The sequence below is a fragment of the Elephantulus edwardii genome, unplaced genomic scaffold (assembly GCF_000299155.1).
Source record: "Elephantulus edwardii isolate Elephantulus edwardi_28Jun2011 unplaced genomic scaffold, EleEdw1.0 scaffold00123, whole genome shotgun sequence".
Classification (NCBI taxonomy): Eukaryota; Metazoa; Chordata; class Mammalia; order Macroscelidea; family Macroscelididae; genus Elephantulus; species Elephantulus edwardii.
The window spans coordinates 8,609,033-8,630,320 of record NW_006399873.1 but is presented as its reverse complement, the minus strand read 5'-3'; positions in this window follow the sequence as shown (position 1 = coordinate 8,630,320).

The following is a 21,288-nucleotide window of genomic DNA, read 5'->3' as shown; positions in this document are numbered from 1 at the left end:
CCACACAGTCAAATGCCTTTGCATAATCAATGAAACAGAGATAGACATTTTTCTGGTATTCTCTGCTTTCAGCCAAGATCCATCTAACATCAGCAACAATATCCCTAGTACCACGAGTTTGTGGATAGTATGCAAAAACTTGCTGTTGGAATAAAGTAATATAATGGCTTCAACTTAAATGGAAAAGAAGACTGAAATGGGAGACAAATATGGCATTATAAGAACTTTAGACAAAATCTTAAAATTAACACCTTTAGGTAGAGAAAACTTAGAACTGTTAATCAATTACCCCTTGATATTTAACAAATCTGATAGAATATTTGATTTTTTTTGCTATAAGATACAGGTTTTAAATTTACTCATAACGTAAAATTTAAAACAAACATTCCTATGAGCAATGAGGATTAATAACGATAATGTGTACTCTATGGAAAGAACTACTCACAGTATTTCACATCATCAGCACAGATATGTTTCTATCCAGAAAGGGATGTAATTGATAAATACCTCTTTGGGTGAAAAAGGAAAAAAAATAGAAATCTATTAGTAATTTATAAAAATATTTATTATGCTTAAAGGCACTGGAATAATAAGATTCTAAACAGAATAACAACCTTAAGGTTGAAAATCTTGACCATTATAGTATAATTGAAGCTTTGTGGAAATTAAATAACCATCTGAAAAAGAATATAAACCTTTTCTTTTAGGTATTTAATTTTTGTTAATTCCTTCATTTTCTTCCATTTATTCTGGAGCTTTTGATTCTTTAGCTACTTAAGAAAGTTAACACATTATGCTTATATGCAATTAGTGACCATTTTCTTGTTATTTTTTCTATATCTCAGCATTATAGAAATAGTTTTAGACTATTTCATAAGAATTAATTTCATTTCAAAGTTGAACATATTAATAGCCCTTGACTTGAGTATAAATATTATTGAATGATATTACTAATATCACTCTTAAGCAAAATCTTGCTGAAGATTATAGAAAAGAGATAGAACAATATATCAGTAGAGAACTTTCAGATGTGCAGGTTAGGTTTAGAAGAGGTCATGGCACAAGTATATCACAGCCAATGTTAAATGGATCTTGGCTGAAAGCGGAAAGTACAAGAGGAATGTCTACCTGTGTTTCATTGACTATGCAAAGTCATTTGTGTGGAACACAACATATTGTGGCTAACCTTGAGAATAATGGGAATCCCAAAAGACTTAGTTTTACTCATCTTAAACCTGTACTGGAGACTAAGGTGCATCTGATACAGGTCATGGTCATTGCAATCACTTGTTATGCATCAGAGAGTTGGACAATGACTGAGTAGGATAGAAGGAGAATTGATGCCTTTGAGCTTTGGTGCTGGAGAAGAGTATTGAGAATACCATGGCCTGCTAGAAAAACAAACAGATTCATCCTGGAAAGGGTTAAACTGGGTGGCTCCTTGGAGGCAAGGATTCTGAGGCTCTGTCTAACATACTTTGGACATGTTGTAAGGAGGGACCGGTCCTTGGAGAGGAACATCATGCTTGGTAGGGTGGAGGGACAGCGCAGAAGGGGAAGGCCCTCTATGAAGTGGATTGATCCAGTGACTGGGGTAATCGGAATGCGTGTATTGGAGGTGGTGCGATTGGCACAGGACAAAGCAGAGTTTAGGGCTGCTGTACATAGGTTCACTGTGAGTCACAAGCTACTCGATGGCACATAACAACAAGAACAACGATAAACCTATACTTGGACTATAAAGCAGTAGTCAGAAGCAGGGGAACATTGCAGGGATCACTATCAGGGGAAACGTACATGAAGGATGAATCTTATATTCATACTTTTTCAATTTATATTAAGTATAGCTCATTCTGGAGGCTGAACTTTATGAGGAAGATTATGGCATCAGGATTGGAGGAAGTTTCATCAGCACCCTGTGATATGCAGATGACACACCCTTGCTTACTAAAACCAAAGAGGACATTAGGTGTTTGCTGCAAAAGGTCTATGAATATAGTCTTCAATATAGATTGAAGCTTGACATAATAAAAAAAAAAACAAAAACCAAAAAAACCCCCAAAATAAAAAAAACAAAACCAAAATGCACACCAAAAAACATTCTCACTATTGAACAATTGGCAGCTTCATGATGGAAGGAGAAGAGATTGAGATTGCTGATGACTTCAGCTTGTTGGTTTCACAATCAACACTCTTGACACCAGCAGTCAAGAAATCAAAAGACAAATTACATTGGGAAAGTCTATTCAGTGTGGGACCTCTCAAGAGTACTGAAGAACAACAATATCTGTCTGGAGACTAAAGTATGTCTGATTCAGGCTGTTGTCTTCACAATTACTTGCTTTATATCAGAAAGTTGGACTATAAGGATGCTAAAAGAAGGATTGATGAATTTGAGTTGTGGTGCTGGAGAATAGTATTGAACATACTATCAACTGCCAAGAGAACAAACAGGGTTGTCCTGGAGAGGGTGAAACCAGGCTGATCCCTGAAAGCAAGGATTTTGAGTCTCCATCTGACATACATGGAGCACGTGGATAGGAGGGATCAGTTCTTGAAGAGGGACATCAAACTTGGAGGGTGGAGTAACCACACAGGATAGGAAGATTCAAGATGACAAGGACTGACTGAGGGACTGGAGCAATGGAATCATGCCTGTTGGAGGTGATATCATTTTCTTAGGATAAGACAGGTTTCAGAGCTAATGTACATAGGGTCACTATGAGTTTCAGGCAACTTGATGGCATATAACCACCACAACAAAAACATTTGAGTATTTAAATAATAATTGCATATTATTCACATTATCATAAATCTATTAATTACATTATCCTTACTGCTGACAAAGCTGAAATGTACCTCAGATCAGTGATACTGGAAAAGAATCATGATTAAGAAACTACCATACTTTTGTGTTTCAGAAATAATTTACTACAAAATAGTAAAAACAAACAAACAACAAAATCAAATAGAAACATGTCCTCATACATCTGAATAAAGATTTGAGGAAGATTAACTTGTTTACCCATGACAAGATTAACAAGCAAACAAACAAAACACTAAAACTATTGCTATATGATTTTGACTCATGGAAATCATCCATCAGATTTCCAAGATTGTAGATTTTTTTAAAGAGCATAATTGTTTATTTTCTACCTACTTTTGTTTACTAAAAACATACAGCTTTAGTAGTTTGTGTATATATAAGCTTTGATTTAATAAAAACCCAGCATAAAGGACAATTTTAGAAAATACTTTGAGCACTTGTCTTATTAAAGTCTTTTTTAGTGAGAAAGGAGCAGATGCAACATGAGTGTGGCCGAGTCTGACTTCCCCTAACTTAATGAAAGGGAACTGTCACGAATAAATAATGTCTATAGCAGCAACAAACTACTAGGACAGACACATCACTATTGAATTCTCCTGCACCTATTTCCACCAATCACTGGGTTTGGTATTCATTATTGACTAACAGACTTACTCACAGTTGTGGTACCAAAAGTGGCATTTACTAGGAAATAAACTGGGGTTAGTAGAGGCAAACAACATCTCACAATGCAAATCCAGGTTTAATCCAGCCATCTCAAGCCAGATTAACAACAAAACACAATTCCACAATTAGAAGTTCTTGTTTTAGTTAAGCAGTCAGCTTTTCTTTCCATCATTTGGCAAGAAAAGTAAAACCTTGAAGGTAACCTTTGTCTCAAGGCTCTTTTGGTTATATCTGCAAAGGTTTCTCTACAGCAATGTGGCAATCTCTCACTTCTCACCACCATCACCAAGGTCTCACCACCAAAGTCTCTCTTACCAGGTTCTCCAGTTTACCAGCATCTCACTCCAGTTTGCCTTAAATCTTGTTGCTCAGTATGGAAAGCATTCTCCCTCTCGCCTCTCTCCCTAGTCCCATAGATGTTAATGATTTAAAGACCCTCTGTGTGCCATAGTTAAAGCATCTGAAGACCAGAGGGGGCTAGAAAATTCAACTTTTAAGTTAATACCACACTGCTGAACTGCAATCCTGAAGAACACAGAATCTTCCTGGTGCTCTGTGGGAGAAGAATGGGCAATTGCCTTCAGTGTGATTGCTGACTCTAAAAACCTGATGAAGGGTCAGCTATGGGTCAATACCAACTTGATGGTACTCAACAACTGCACTTAGTAAGAGCAGATTGTTTCTTCCTTCTTTTACAGAATGGCTGGTTGATTTTAACTCCTGATCTTTCCTTTAGGAACCCAATGTGTAAAACACGTGCCACAAATTCTCGGAATTATTTGACTCATTAATAATTGATTGAAATTCTTGTCGTTATTGAACAATATTGTGAGTTCTATTTGTGGAATGGAGAGGCTGTTGTCCTGCTAACTCAAAGCTGAAGCCTTGTTTAACAGAATCTACCAGCTGCTCTGTGTGAGAAAGCTAGGCCAATTCCCTTCATGTCATTTACAACCTCCAAAAGTACACCAAAAAGTCAGCTATCAGTCTGTACAACTTCATAGCAATAGTTCTATGTTGTTTTGTGTTTATTTTTTTTACTGACTGATATGGACAGTATTACTAACCTGATTTAAGCAAACTTTAATAAGAATTTTTTCATCTCCATATAACCTCAACAATTTAATTGACCTTGTTATCAAAGACCAATGAAACACAGAAAAACCTCCTTGATGATTCCACATGAGAACCTGTTGCAAAAAGGAAACGTTCCTTAAAATATATAGAGGCACTGGTGCCCTAGTGGCAAGAAGTTGTGCTGCAATTCTGAAGACACATGTTCAAAATCTCCATGAAAGAAGGATGATCAATCTCTTCCTATAATTAACTGCTTCTGAAAACTCAACAGAGATCAGGTATCGGTAGGTTCAGACTCTACAGTACACAACAACACAAGAAAAAAGCATATGTTGTTGTTGTTGTTGTTATGTGCCATCGAATTGCTTGCGACTCATAGCAACCCTACGTACAACAGCCTTAAACTCTGCTCTGTCCTGTGCCAATCGCACTGTCTCCAGCACACCCATCCCGATTACCCCAGTCACTGACTCAATCCACCTCACAGAGGGCCTTCCTCTCCTGCGCTGTCCCTCCACCCTACCAAGCGTGATGTCTCTCTCCAAGGACCGGTCCCTCCTTACACAAAAACAAAGCATAGAGACTCCTTAAATTAAGTTATAGACTTACCTAATTTCTTCGCAAAATGTTTTTTAGCCCTGTTTTTGTTTTTGTAATTACTTTTTTTACAGTTGGCTCTGATTTATCCAAGTTTTATGCATAGTTGAAGAAAGCATGGCTTAGTCCTAAAATATTGACCTTGTGATCAAAAACCAATGAAACACAGGAAAACCTCCTTGATGACTCCACATGGATTTTAATCAGTTTGTGTGATTATTGTAGCATTTTCTCTCATTGAGGGTTCTAACTTCTCCAGCCCTCTGCTTTATCAATGACAATATTCTTTCTAAGTCATTCATCCCTGTTAATGATATATGTAAAAAGTGACTTAAAGCCTTAGAAAATGTTCTGAGATTAATAATGGTTTCTGTAGCTAATTCTTGGACTAGGAGGTAGGGAGTTTGTGCTGCCAACTTAAAGGCAAGTTATTTGAATTCAACAGCTACTCTCTAATAAAAAGAGGAACGATTTCCTGTCATGTAAGTTAGAGCCTCTAAAAAGCCTCTAGAGAGTCAGCTATGAGTTGGTTTTAACTGCATAACAATGAATGAATGAACAACAAATGTTGTAAATATTTAACCAGCTCCTTCTTCTTGTCTATATTAGTCTTGAAGCTCCAGTTAAATCTCTCCACCATAGCTATCTAGTGTTATTAGAAATACAAGTGTTACAACTTCCAATATCGTAGCAACAGGCAAATTATCACAAACATATGGTATAACTATGCTTATTCCTCTGGGAAAATGAAACATAACATTTTTATTTTTTTATCTCTCACACATTTTATGAATGTGTGATTAAATAAATTTGCATAATACAATCAATAGCAATTTCACGATATTTCAATAATTCTCTCCCTATTGCTATAGTCTCTCAATCAAAATTCAAGATTATTTTTAACACATCCTTCACTATGTTTCATTCACCTTAAAACTTTCACTACTCTATTGCTGGAATTCTCCACATATTTAAAACAAAAGAAAAAATAAAACAAACCACAAAAAACAAAACACATTATGTTTGAGGACTTACTTGATCTCTTATTGAATGTTAATTGTGAATTATAATTTGTGAACATTTATTTATCAGTCATTCTAATTTAACATAAGTTAACAGATAGTTCTCTAAATTAAAATATTGATGTTTTAAAGCAAATAGAACTTTGTTAATAATTTTCCTTAGCATATGAAATAAAATAGGTGATTAACAAGTGTTTTCCATTAAGTGATTCCTTAATGAATAAACACTGACTCTGATGCATTATTACTCAAATATACCTATCAATTTCACATAAATACTGGAAAAATAATAATTTCTCTATGTAATAGGATTGTAAGTAGAAATTACAGAAGTAATTGGATAATCCTTCAAATAGGCACTTTTCCCCCTTATATGCCAATTTTTTTTGGTCTTTGAACATGTAAAAGTTAATTTGTTTTACATTATACATAATGTATACATTTGTTGTTGCTGTTACATACATTTGAGTCATTTGCAGCTCATAGCAATTCTATGTACAACAGTCCTATACTCTGCACTATCCTGTGGTGATCTTATTGTCTCCAACAAACCTAACACCATTACCCCAGTCACTGAATCTCCATCTCATTGAGGTACTTCCTCTCTTGCATTGTCTCTCCACGCTCTCAAGCATGACATCTCTCTCCAAGGACTAGTCCCACCTTGCAACATGTCCAAATTATATGAGACAAAGCTTCAGAATCCTTGCCTCCAAGGAACAGTTTGGTTTCACATTCTCTAGGATGAAACTGTTTGTTCTCCTAGCCATTAACGGTCTATTCAACACTCTTCTCCAGCACCACAGCTCAAAGTCATCAACTCTCCTTCTATCGACCCTAGTCATTTTCCAGCTTTCTAAAACATAGCAAGTGGTTGCAAACACCATGGCCTGAATCAGGTGTACCTTAGTCTCCAAATTGACATTGTTGCTCTTCAGTACTTTGGAGAGGTCTCTGACAGCCAACTTTTCTAATGCAATTTGTCTTTTAATTTTCTGGCTGCTGGTACCAAGATTGTTGATTGTGAAGTCAAGCAAACTAAAGCTGTTAATAATCTCAATCTCTTCATCGTCTAGCATGATGTTGCCAATAGACCCAGTGGTAAGAATCTTTGTTCTTGATATTGAACTGCAGTCCATATTTAAAGCTGCAGTCCTTGACCTGCAGCAAGCAATTTAGATCCTCCTAGTTTCAGCAGGCAGGGTTGGGTCATCTGCAGAACACAAAATAACATTTTTTTTGCTTCTCTACTTTTCAGCACTGGAAAAAATAGACAGTCTCCTCTAGATAAGATCTGAAAATCTGATAGAAGGTCACTGTAAGTTACCATGGACTCAATGGCAATGTATTTGTTTTGTGAAGTAATTTTTTTTTATGTCCTAAGGTGGCCTAAAAGATAAGGAGTGGCATGGCCAAACTAAAGACAAAAACTTTGAACCCACCAGCTATTTCTAGAAATCTTCAGAAAATCCTAGAAATATTCCTATAAAATTATTTGAATAATTACTTATAAATAATAATTATTTGATTATTCAGAAATTCCTATAAATATTTCTTGAATAATTATTTGAAATCTTCTGTGTGCTTTGTAGACCCTTCTGCAAGAAAAGCTGCTGACGCCTTAGCTCTGAGTTGTTCTGACTAGAGGACGTATAAAAACAATAGTGGGTAAGGATTTGGACTGAACCTAAAGGCAGGCAGTTGAATTTGCCAGTTGCTGCACAGAAGGAAGATTGAGAATCACTTCTTTTGAAATTCAGAGTCTCTGAAAATTCACAGGATAGTTATCTAATAGTTAATTCTGACTTGATGGTGGTTGAGTTTAGTTTATCAAGTATGATATCTTTTTCTAGTGATTGACCCACTTAATGTAAGAGATGAAGTCTTGGTATGTGTGTTTCTAAGGAGCAATCAAGTCACATTTATAGCTTCAAACTGCAGTAGGGATTAGGAATTAGTCTCTAGATAAAGTCATTTCTATTTTTTAATTTTTTTTATTATTATTTGTGTATGTGTATCTTCAAATCAATTCTGACTGTTACAGGAGGTGATTGTCCCTCCTTCTTCAGCGGAGCATCTGGTGGACTTGAACCATGAACTTCTGGTCATTTCTATTTTCATGTAAATATGTGACCATTAATCTACAGCAGTCAGGAAAAAATCCAAACAAAATTTAAACAAACAAACAAACACAACAACCAAATCAAAACACCAAACAAGGGGGGGGAATAATACTGGATTTTAGAGACTGTAAATCACATAGGTAGACATGGCTAACTTTCTTCTGTGGAGTAACTGGTAGATCCAATCCTCAAACCTATGGATTACCAGCACAGCTCCTTCTCAGTTGGGCTCCAAGAGCTCCCTTAAAAACAAAACAAAACAACAACAACAATAACAAAACCCATCAAATTCGTTATTGCTACGATGTATGTCAAATCAGAATCAATTCATAGCTGACCCTCCAGTGGATTTTCAGAAGATGTAAAACATACAGGAGATTATCTCCCTTTCTCTCATAGAGCACTTGGTAAATTCGAACCTCATGCCTTTGAGTGTCCAGCACAACTCCTTACCCATTTGACTTCCAAAGCTCCCTGAACAAATTAGTTTTTGTTGTCTACATTGAGTTAGAACCGACCCATAGCTGACTCCCCAGCAGGTTTTCAGAGGTGATTAATTGCTCAGGAGGGGAGGGGATTCTATTCCAACTGAGCACCAGGTGGATTCAAACTTCATGCTTTTGGGTTGGCAGTGCTACTCTTTACCACTAAGCCAGTAGCTAAGTGATTCAAACAAGTGTAAAACAATTACAAGTAATGCTAGCCATGGATATAAATAAAATGATATGGCAAGAAAAAATATAAGGGACACAAGAAAGCAAGAATATTTTCATCACCTTTGCTTATACCACTTAGTTATTAAAGAAAGTCTAGGGAAACATTTTCATGGTATTATCGTTCCTTGTACTGAAAGTTTATGGATGTAAAAGCCTCTTCTCTGTAATTGGCTGCCTATGAATACCTACTGGAGGATCAGCTATGGGTCAGTTTTGACTCGATAATACACAACAAAAACATTTATGCAAGAAAATAATCTACTTAGTTACTTGGATTTATTTATTTATTTTTACTCTGTCTTTTGCTACACGTTTTGATTGATCTCCAGAGACAGAAATTTAAACTAACATTATGTCATTGGGGGAAATGGGGTTATATAAGGTATTATAAGACAGCAATATAAGCTTGAATAAAGAGGATTTGTTTCTATTTTCTTACACCTTTAAAAATCAGAAGGAAAATTGCCAACAACTGTGATTATGGTGCAATAGGAAACAATTACTCTAATTTTCTTGCTACAAATATGTACACTTTTCAATGTTCAAGAAGTAGGTTATTAATTAGGATTATAGATATGCCATTTGATTAAGTATATTTTCTCCTTTGACCTTGCTGTCATTCTATCATAAAATAATGAACTTAAGCCAATGTCTTCAGAGCTTCAGAATTTCAGTATATGTTAGAATTTTCCCTGAAACCTGACTAAATTTCAATTACGTTCATTTAATTAAAACTAAAATTATACTCAATTATTCTTTCATTTTACTTTACCTATTTCAGTAATGATGGTGACTCACTACTCTTCTTGGCTTTTTGAATATTTCTATTTATGATTATGTCAATAAAATGTCAAAACAATCCATTTGCTTCAGGACAAAATGAGCTTTCAGAAGTTATTGAAAGGTTATGAACAAACTGTTTAACTTTCTACAAATTATTTTGAAGTTCTCTAGCATATCTATCTATACAGACATTCTTAATTTTTCAAAAGTTGTCTCACTTCAACAAGATGTATGAAATTTGAATAAAATATATTGCCACCAGTTCATATTTATGCACCTTATTTAGGCCATGTTCTTTTCCATCATATCACATATATCTGAGAGCTGGATATGAATAAGGATGACAAAAGAAATTATATCTTTTAGTTGTGGTATTGGAGAAGAATGCTGAATTTCTCTTGGATTGCTATAAAAAGAAACTTACTTGCCTTTGAAAAAGTGCACTCAGAGCACTCCTTAGAGGCAAGGATGGTGAAGTTTCATCTCACATACTTTGGACATCTTGTTTTTATTATTATTATGTGGTTTCAAATCAATATGACCCATAGTGACCCTATGAACAGCAGATCTGAACCGTGTCCTATCCTGTGCTAACCTCACAGTTCCTGATAAACTAGAACCCACTGAGACAGTCACTGTGTCAATCTATTTGGTTGAGGATCTTCCTCTCCTTCACTCAACCTCTGCTTTTCTGAGCATCATTTCCCTCTCCAAGGATAGTGAGACAAAACTTTCTCATTTTTGCCTCTGAAGAATACTCTGGCTGCACTTTCTCAAAGACATATTTATTTCTTTGGCAATCCATTGAAAGCCCAGTACCGTTCTCCAAAACCATATCTCAAGGACATCAATTTTTTTTTCATCCTTACTCTTTGTCCAGCTCTCAGATACATTCTAATTCAGGCCATGGTCTTTCTGAAGGGATCACTACACAGTTTCAAATAAAGAATTTTATCAGACTTGCATCAGGGGTTTTTTATACCTTTTCAATCTACATACCGAGCAAATTATTTGTGAAGAAGAATGTGCCATCAGGATTGGAGGAAAATTCAATAACACGTTTTGTTAGACAGATGATTCAACTTTGCTTGCTGAAAGTGAGGATAATTGAGAAACTTTTACTGTAGAATATGAAGGATTAGAACCTTTAGATTGAATTACATCTCAACATTATGAAAACAAAGGTCCTGACCATAGGACAGTTAACATTATGCTAGATGGAGAAAGAACTGAGGCTGTCAATGATTTCTCCTTGTTTAGATCAGCAATTAACAACCTTGATACCAGCAGTCAGGAAATCATACTTATTACATTGGTTAAGTCTATTTTCAGGGAACTCTCCAAAATGCTGAAGATAAATGATTTCAGTTTAAAGAAAATATGTGCTTGATTTGGGCTATAGTCTTCTCAATCACTTGTTACTAACCAGAAATCTGGACAATGAATAATGGAGACAGAAGAATTGATGCCTTTGGAATGTGATGCTATAAAAGAGTACGAATATTCCACCGTCAGTTACAGGACAAAACAGATATGTCTTGGAAAGAGTGCATCTTTGTCATTGTTCAGTGATGATTAATTTTGTAAAACACAATGTATGGAATGGTTGTCTGAAACACCATATGAATGAAGGAAAGTGTGAAACAAATGTATATACATTTTGTATGCAAACCAATGTAAAATAAAAAGGCACAGAAATGTGGTCAGAGTGTTTCTTGGAATCAAAGATGGTGAAGTTTATTCTCCTTTCATATTTTGGACATGCAACTAGGTGAGGCTATTCCTTGGAAAGGGACTTAATGCTTGGAAAAATGGAGCGTCAGCTAAAGAAAAGAAGATCCTCATAGAAACAGATTGGCACAGTGACTTCCACAATGGGCTCTAATCTGTAGTCTCAGTTTCTCTAGTTCTATATGGCAGCCAGGTGTAGGAGCTCCAGTCTTCTCAACACTTGCAGCTACCATCAGTGTCTCTTAGTTTCCTGTTGGTTCATTCTGCACCACTCCCCCTTCACACATTACAGCACCTCAATCTGCCATCATGATAAAACTAGGGAAGGCTGATAAAAATCAAGATGATCCCAAGATGATTACCCCTACCACTAAGGAGATAAAAGAAAATAGTGAAGATGAAGACACATAAGATAAGAAGAGGGAGAAAGCAGTGAAGAAGAGATTGTCATTATTCAGGGAAAAAAAAAGGCATGAAGAATGCCACAGTGCCCACAAAGAAAGTTATTGCATTCCCAACAAAAAAGTTTGTGATTGCTGCACCAACCAAGAAAGCAGATGCTACTCCCAGAAAAAAGGAAGCTGTTACATCATCCAAGAAGACAGTTACACACATCAAAGCTGTTGCAACATGTGGAAAGAAGGGTGTTACCTCAGAAAAAGGCAGCCATAGCTACCTCTGGTAATAAGGGAAATTCTGTGCCTGCCTAAGAGGCAAAATATGACAACAATGCCAAGAAGTAATAAAAGTTGCAAGAATCCAAGGGTACACCTAAAACTTGAAGTTGTTGTTGTATGTGCCATGAAATTGCCTGCGACTCATAACGACCCTATATACAGCAGTCCTAATCCCCACTCTATCCCTTGCCAATTTTATTGTCTCCAATGTACCTACCCTCATTACTCCAGAGACTGAATCAATTCATCTCATCGAGGATGTTCATCTCCTGTGCTGTTCTCCCACCCTCTCAAGCATGACATCCCTCTCAAAGGACTGGTCCTACATTGCAACATGTCCAAAGTATGTCAGATGAAGCTTCAGAATCCTTGCCTCCAAGGAGAAGCCTGGCTTTACCCTCTCTAGGATGAACTTGTTTGTTCTCCTAGCAGTCCATGATATAGACAATACTCTTTTCCAGCATCACATGTCAAAGGACACAACTATCCTTCTATCATTCCTAGTCATTGTCAAGCTCTCTGATGCATAGCAAGTAATGGCAAAGACCATGATATGTATCAGGTGCACCTTAGTCTCCAGACTGACATTGTTGCTCTTTAGTACTTTGGAGAGGTCTCTGACATCAAACTTTACCAATTCAATTTGTCTTTTAATTTTCTGGCTGTTGGTACCAAGAGTGTTGACTGTAGAACCAGGTACTGAAGCTATCAACAATATCAATCTCTTCATCATCTATCATGATGTTGCCAAGCTGCCCACTGGTGAGAATCTTTGTATTCTTGATGTTGAGCTTCAAGTCTTCTTCAGTTTCAGCAAGTAGGGTGTGTCATCTGCATAATACAGATTGTACCTCCAGTCCTCAGGCCACACTTCTCCTCATAGAGTACAGCCTCCTGAATAATCTGTTCTGCATACAGATTGAAAAGATATGGAGATAGGACACATTCTTGACACACACCCTTCCCAATTTTGAACCATGCAGTGTTTCCTTGCTCTGTTCTTATGATTGCCTCCTGGTCCAAACATAGGTTTTGCATAAGCACAATCAAGTTTTATGGGATTCCAATTCTTCTCATAGTCAGCCATAGTTTGTTGTGATCCATACCGTCAAATGCCTTTACATAGCCAATGAAACAGAGATAGACATTCCTCTGGTACTCTCTGCTTTCAGCCAAGATTCATCTGACATTAGTTATAATAGCTCTAGTGCCACAGCCTCTTCTACATCCAGCCTGCACTTCTGGCAGTTATCTGTTGATGTGCTGTTATAGTAGTTTTTGGATAATCTTCAGAAGAATCTTGCTTGCATGTGATATCAATCATACTGTTCAATAATTTCCACACTGTGGGATCACCTTTCTTTGGAATGGGAACAAATATAGATCTCTTCCAGTTAGTAGGCCAGGTAGTTTCCCTCCAGATTTTTTGACACAACTTGGTGAGCACATCCAGGGCAGCATCTTTTTTTTTTTTTTTTAAATATGTCAATTGGTATGCCATAAATTCCTGGGGCCTTCTTTTTTTGCCAATTCTTTCCGAGAAGTTTGAACTTCTTTCTCATCACCATGGGCCCTTGCGCATACATTGTTTCATGAGATTCTTCTGTGTCTACTAATTTCTTTTGGTACAATGACTCAGTATAGTCTTTCTGTCTTCTTTTAATGCTTCCTGGATCATTTAATATTCTGCCAAAGCATCCTTAAGTATTGCTACTCGAGGTTTGAATTTGTTCTTCAATTCCTCCAGCTTAAGAAATGCTGAGTGAGTTCAGCCCTTTTGGTTTTCTGACTCCAGCTCCTTACACATTTTGTAGTAATACTTTGTCTTCCCTCACTGCCTTCTAGAATATTCTGTCCAATTCCTTAACATCTTGATTCTTTCCCTTTTCTTTGGCTTCTTGATGCTCCAGTGCACTATTTAGATTTACTTCTGATATTAAACTTGGTCTTTTTGTCCTCCTCTTTCTTTTTAATGACCTTTTGCCTTCTTCTTAGACAATGTTCTTGATATCCTCCCACAACTCATCTGGTCTTCGCTCATTAATGTTCAGGACTTCAAACCTGTTCCTGAGATAGTCTTGAGATTCAAGTGGGATAGACTCAAGGTCAAACTTCGATTCCTGTGGACTTAATTTAATCTTCCTCTGCTTCAGCTTGAACTTGCATATGAGTAGTTGGTCTCTTCCACAATCAGTACCGGGCCTAGTTTTCATAGTTAATACTGAGCTTCTCCAATTAGTCTTTCCACAGATACACTCAATATGATGCCTATGCATACCATCAAGTGAAATCCATGTGTATAGCCTGCTTTTATGTGTCTTTTAAAATGTATTTGCAATGAATAATTCATTTATTGTGCAAAATTCTAGCATTCTAACTCTGGATTCATTTCTGTCATCAAGTCCATGTTTTCCAACTGCTGATCCTTTTTCTCTATTCCCACCTTTTGCATTCCAGTCACCTATTATTATTAATGGATCTTGATTGCATGTTCGATTGATTTGTGATTGCGAAAGTTGGTAGAAATCTTCTGTTTCTTCCTCTTTGGCTCTGGTTGTTGGTGCATATATTTGAATTACGGTGGTTTTCCCTAGCCTTCCTTGTATAGGCATAGATATTATCCTTTCACTCACAACATTGTATTTCAAGACAGATCTAGAAATGACTTTTTTAACTGTGAAAACAACCCAATTTTTCCTCTCCTTTTCATCTCCAGCACAGTTGATCATATGATCTTCTGACTCAAAATGTCCCATGCCAGTCCATCTCATTTTACCAACCAAAACCCTCTTCATCAAAGGTCTGTCTGAAGACACCATTTAAGAGACCTTGAAAGAGCCATTTGATAGTTCAGTTCATGCCAAGATAGTCACTGATCAAGGAATAAGTTCTTCTAAAGGGTTTAGTCTCATAGATTTCAACAGTAAGAAGGAGGCCATGGAAGATGGTAAAATTGACAGAAACAAATTGACCTTAGACTGGGCAAACCTAAGTGTAAAGGTGGATTCAGCAGCACAGGTGGAGTCCAGGTAGGACTTGGTGGTTGAGATGGCTATGGCAGAGGAGCCTAAGGTAGATATGGAGGCCAAGACCAGGGTGACTTTAGTGAAGGACAAAGTGTCATTTGAGGATGCAGAGGAGGAGAAAATGACCACAAACCACAGGGAAAGAAGACAAAGTTTGAGTAGTTTTCTGTTCCTCTTTCCCAATTGTAACTGGAGCGGGGGGGGAAGGGGGAAGGACTCTGAGGATTTGGCTCTGTTACTAGATCCTCACAGAGATTTTTGAGGGCATTCTCTGACAGTAGACAGCTCTGGTGGGCTTTGAAATCCCTTCAGATAAAATTTCAAGGGAGAAGCCCTTTCAATTTTGACTAGACAGTCTTTAAAGCTTTTTAAGAGCTAAGTGATAGAGCTAATTCTTATATCCACATTTTTAATTTATAGTAAATTTCATTCCATATAGAAACTATTTTTCATACAAAGGAGGTTTTGCACTGGAAGGTGTAAGGAAAGCAGAATATTTGAATGTACTGTCCTGAATTTTGTTTCAGTGACTTTGGGACAAATTAAGAAGTCCTAAAACAAAACACAAGGAAAACAAAAACCAACCAACCAACCAACAAACAAACAAACAAAAATACAAAAAACAACACAACCAATGGGCTCTAGTGTTTCAAGGATTCTGAGGATGGCACAAGATAGTGCAGGATTCAGATTGGCTATTCATGGGGTCATTATGAATTGTAATCTACTTGATGCCACCTAACAACAGCTGTTTAATTAATAACAATTCAAAGCAAAACATGTCACAAAGTAGAATTGTCTTAAACATTTTCTTTTCATTGATATCTTGGTGAAATCAGCTTAGTTGTTATTTATTCCAAGGAGTCATTGGATGGATTCAAGCTAACAATCTTCATTCCACCTGGTTATTTAGAGCTTTGATATTTTGGTGCATTATTAATATTATAAGTAATAAAAGTCAAGTGGCATGACCTGCTTGATTCTTGAAATACTGAGGGATCTAACAATAAAAAGATACATTTTTAATAAATAAACTAAGGAAATTTTCTGTTCCCTTCCTTATGACCACTGAATCTCTGTACTAAAAAAAAAATTATCATTTTACCCTGAACCTTCCTAAAATAGTCCACATGTTGAATTCCAAGTCACATTATGACTTCGATCTAAAGCTAAAGTCACTAATTAGGATAGCTTGGGATTTTAAAGTTCAAAATGGATTCCCTGAGTACAAGAAATGACTTTTGTTTTCAGTCAAGCAAGATTATGAAAATTCCTTTTATAGAGCAATTTTTAAAATCACCTTACTCAGAAAAAATACTCAAAATATAATATAAAAAACGTGCAACTGCATTTAGCTTTTTAAATTTTATTACTTTGTTATCTTGCTAATCATAGTATTAATGAGAACACAACTTGATAATAAGATTTCACTCTGAAATCTAAGTCTTTAGTAGTATAAACTATAAGTTTAAAAATGTATTTCAGATGTTAAAATTACATATTACCAAAAATCATGAAAATTAATTAATCCTAAATAATGTAAATATTAATTCTTAAGCCAGAATAGTTTATATGTATGTAGTTAAATAAAACAAATGGAATTAGTAAGATATTTTCATGCATAAACTCTATAATTCAAGCAAAATGTCTCATAGTCTTGAGGCAGGAGAATTTCTTGACTATCAGGAATTGATAAATATATTAAAGAAATGTAGTTATCATGAAGATCTGTTGGCCAAATGTTAAGAAGCACTGAGAATCAGCTATTACTGAGTTCCAAACACAGAACAATAACAGTGTGGTTATATTGTGAATCTCTGCAAGAACCTCTTGTATTTTAAGCACTGATTTTTCAATTTTTGAGCCATTTATAAGACAGTATGTTCTTTTTATACAATTCTGAAATCACCTTCATGATTCAATTCAATTCTTCACTAACTTCTTATTTTCCAAAACAAAATTCTGGTGCCCTAGTGGCATGAGAGAGTGCTGTTTTATCTGGAGGAACATTTTTCCACTTTGTACATCACTCTTTGTCAATGTGCTATATGAGGCAACCTGGGATTGTTATGATACTGAACCTTGTGCCATTGGGTATCAAATACCAGAATGGTTTCCCATTGTGGACAGTGTTTGGTGGAGCTCCCAGTTGTAAAACAGGTTGAGAAGCAAGAGTGGCATCCACTTTCTAAACCACAAGACTCTGGAAACTCCATGAACTTGGAGAAATAATGATAGGTATGGAAAGGTATTAGGTCTTTTGTTTATAGAGTTGCTATGAGTCAACCTCGACTCAATGGCAATCAACAACAACAACAGTGGCAAGAAGCTCTGCTGCAGTACCAAGGCTCATGGTTCAAATTAACCTTCCTCATCACAGGAAAGAAACCAGCAGTCCCTTCAAGTACTACCTACACTCTCTAAAAACCCACTGAAGTGTCAACTGTGAGTCAAGTAATCAGCACATAATAACAGCATAACCAACTTAGTCCCATGTAGTTTGAATACTGTTTTCTTTCATATTATCCTTCATTATTGTTTCTATGCTCTAAATTTCTGCTTTTCACCACTTGTTTGCCATTTTCTCATATTGTAGGTTTGTGTCTCTTGGTTTGATACTAGAAAGTATTGAACTAGTCTTCTAGAGATCAGTAGGTCAGCTATGGTGGACAAGTTTCAGTGAAACTTTCAGATTAAGAGAGACCAGGGAGATGAACTTGGAAATATACTTCTAAAATATATTGTCCAATAAAAATGGAGGATAAAAAGAAACATTACCTGATAAAATATCTGAAAGTGAGCCCTTAAGTCAAAAGTTACTCAAAATAAGATTGGGAAAATTGTCTACTCATATAAAGTCAGTCTTAATGACATATATAGAGTAACTATTTCTAAACCATCACTTGATGTAGAAATAAAATGAAAATCAACAGCTGAAAATATTCATCAATAATAAGAATATAGAGATTGTGAAGTATTAGCTGAAGAAATTGAAAACTACCAGAAATAGAATTGTTAGATAGACAGTTAAAAATGAGCAGCTAGAGGGAGGAAGTTAGAATAGTCCTCAAGCAGTTGGAAGTCACACTTTCCTGTCCAAGTGAGACAAAAACAGCTGGTGTTAAAATTCAGATGAAACCAGCTTGAACTCTTGCCCTAACTAGTTTACACTGTGATTGCTTCCCCACCCCCCACCCCTTAATGGTAAACAACATGGATTGTGGAGAAAAGGCAGGCACAGAAGATTTAGTCATGCTCAGTGGTAAGGAGGAAAATCAATCAAACAAACATCATACGCAGAAAGAGCTGAAATCTTGATCAACAACTTAGGTAGATGACAAAATCTTGCTTGCAAAAAGTGAAGGAGACTTGAAACACTTGCTACAGAAAATCAAGGACTACAATCTTCATTTTCAGTTACATCTCCAAGTGAAGAAAACAAAAATATTCACCAATTGATTAATATACAGCCTCAGGATATATGGATAACAGACTGAAGTTTGTCAGTTACTTCAATTTTCTTGAATCCACAATCAGTAGCCATAATAGCAGCAGTCAGAAAATCAAAAGGTGTGTTTTATTGTGGAAATTCAACCAGAGAGCTCTATAGAGGCAAAGGTGGTAAAACTTCATCTCACATAGGGCATATTTCCAGGAGGAATTAGTGTTTGGAAAGAGATATCAAGCTAGGGAAAGCAGAGAATATACAAAAGAGAGAAAGATTTCCAATGAGATGGACTAACACAATGATTATTACCACAGCCTTTAGCATGACAAAGATTATGAGGATGGTGGAGGATATGACTGAATTGTTAATAATATTTCTATGAGTCTTAGTCCACTTGATGGCATCTAATAACAACAGAAAGATATAATAGTGTTAATGGCTGTCTCTATAGAATAAAAAGGAATTGTTTTTAATTGTCATATCCGTTATGTGTGTGGCAACTTCTTGTAGTAACCAATCTATTTCAAATCATACCCTATTTTCCTAAATCTTCTACAATAAGCTACTTCTTACTTATGTAGTTTTTCTAGGATCAACTACTTTTTTACTTTTATTGTGTTTGGTTGATGCTTTTTCATTGTTTTCTCATGACTTTAAGCCTTAGGAAGTTAACAGAATGGAAATTTTGAAGATTTATGTTCTAGGTATGAGTGAACTGAAATGGACTTTTACAGATCACATAGAAAAACAAGTATTATATTATAATATTCTATAATATTATATTATGTTATATTAAGAATTACTATTTAAAGAGGAGCAACAATACATTGGTATTCAAAAACAACATTTCAAGGCATAGCCTTAAATACAATGTTGTCAATAATAAGATATTAACCAGGAAAATTAGATAATGACAAAATTTTTCAAAGGATCACAAAAGTTGATGTTAAAGATGAAAAAGTAAAATTTATTTACCAACATTAGCAGCCCAAAATTAATCAACTAGACACTCAAAGTAAGTTGTTAATAATTGACTATTGGAAACCAAAAGAAAAAAAAAGGAAGAGATTAATAGGGTCTAATACCGAGACAATATGGCTAGAAACATTATCAGAGAGAGATTGCATAAGAAGGTGACATAAGAACAAAGAGTTACTCACTATAAATATTTTCTCCTAACAAAATATTGGAAACAAAGAAGAACACTGATAGTCGGAAATTACATACTTGTAATAGAAATGAAGTTGGACATCAAATAATTAAATTTTTACAATCAATGCATTATTAAATGCAAACACTTTCTTAAAAAAAACCAAAAACAAACACAGCGCAGTGACTATACACATAAACTTCACCTGACAATGACACTGGAATTAGAGTAATTATATATGTTGAAGAGGAAGGAGGAGTGGCATCCACTTCCATAATAGCTTGCCTCCGGAAACCCTATGAACCTGGAGAGAGGCGTTGAGGACTCTCCTTCATAGGGTCGCTATGAGTCTCCTGCGACTCGACGATACTTAACAACAACAACAACAACAACAACAACATACATGTTGAAAGACTTGTAGGAGAATCTTAGTATCAGCAGTCGAAACAAGTCCCAATGCTGAATGTGGAATACACCATCAATTATTCTTATGCAAGTTCAAATTGAACCTGAAGAAAATGAAAACAAGTTAACAAGAAATAAAACCTTATGTTCAGTTTAAACTTAAAACCACCTGAATTTAAAAATCATCTCAAGAATTAGTTTTCCAGGCAGTGGAGTAGCTGGGTCATATGGAATTTCTATGTTCGGCTTGAGGAAGCACCAAACTGTCTTCCAGAATGGCTGCACCATTTTTACAATCCCTCTAACAATGTATAAGAGTTCCTATCTCGCCACATCCTCTCCAACATTTATTACTTGCTGTCCTGTTAAACTTTGTCACTGTTACTGGAGTGAGATAGTATCGCATTTTGGTTTTGATTTGCATATCTCTTATTGCTAGTGATTTTGGGCATTTCGTCATGTGTCTTCCTCTGTGAAAATTCTTTTTGTGTCTCTTGTTTATTTTGTAATTGGGTTATCAGTCTTTTTCTTGTAGAGGCCTGGGGAGGGTTATAAATCATAGGATTGTACAATTTGATGGATTAAGTTGTCAGGGAAATTCTAAGAATCTTGTGTCAAAAACAATGTATCCAAATTTTGTAAAGAAATGAGTATAAAAAAAGAATAAGTGTGAGCCATTGAATATTAATTATTGAATGACATCAAGGATGCCATCCATGAAGAAAGCAAAATGTCATAAAGGAAAGGGAAAAAACAAGATCAAAGAAGATGAAATGGAGATGTAAAAGAGTTAAATAGAAGATTTCAAAAAGCAGCTCAAGAAAACAAAACCCATTTTTATAAAGAAATGTGCAATGAGCTAGAGTTTGAAAACAAAAAGTGAATAAATTGTTCAGCACTTCTCAAGGTAAAATAACTAAAAACCAAACTGACGCCTCAAGTTGTAATACTGGAGGATGCTATGAGTAAAATTGACTGATCAAGGAGGAATTTAAACAAGATGGACAGAATACACAGAATTACTGTACCAAAAATAATTG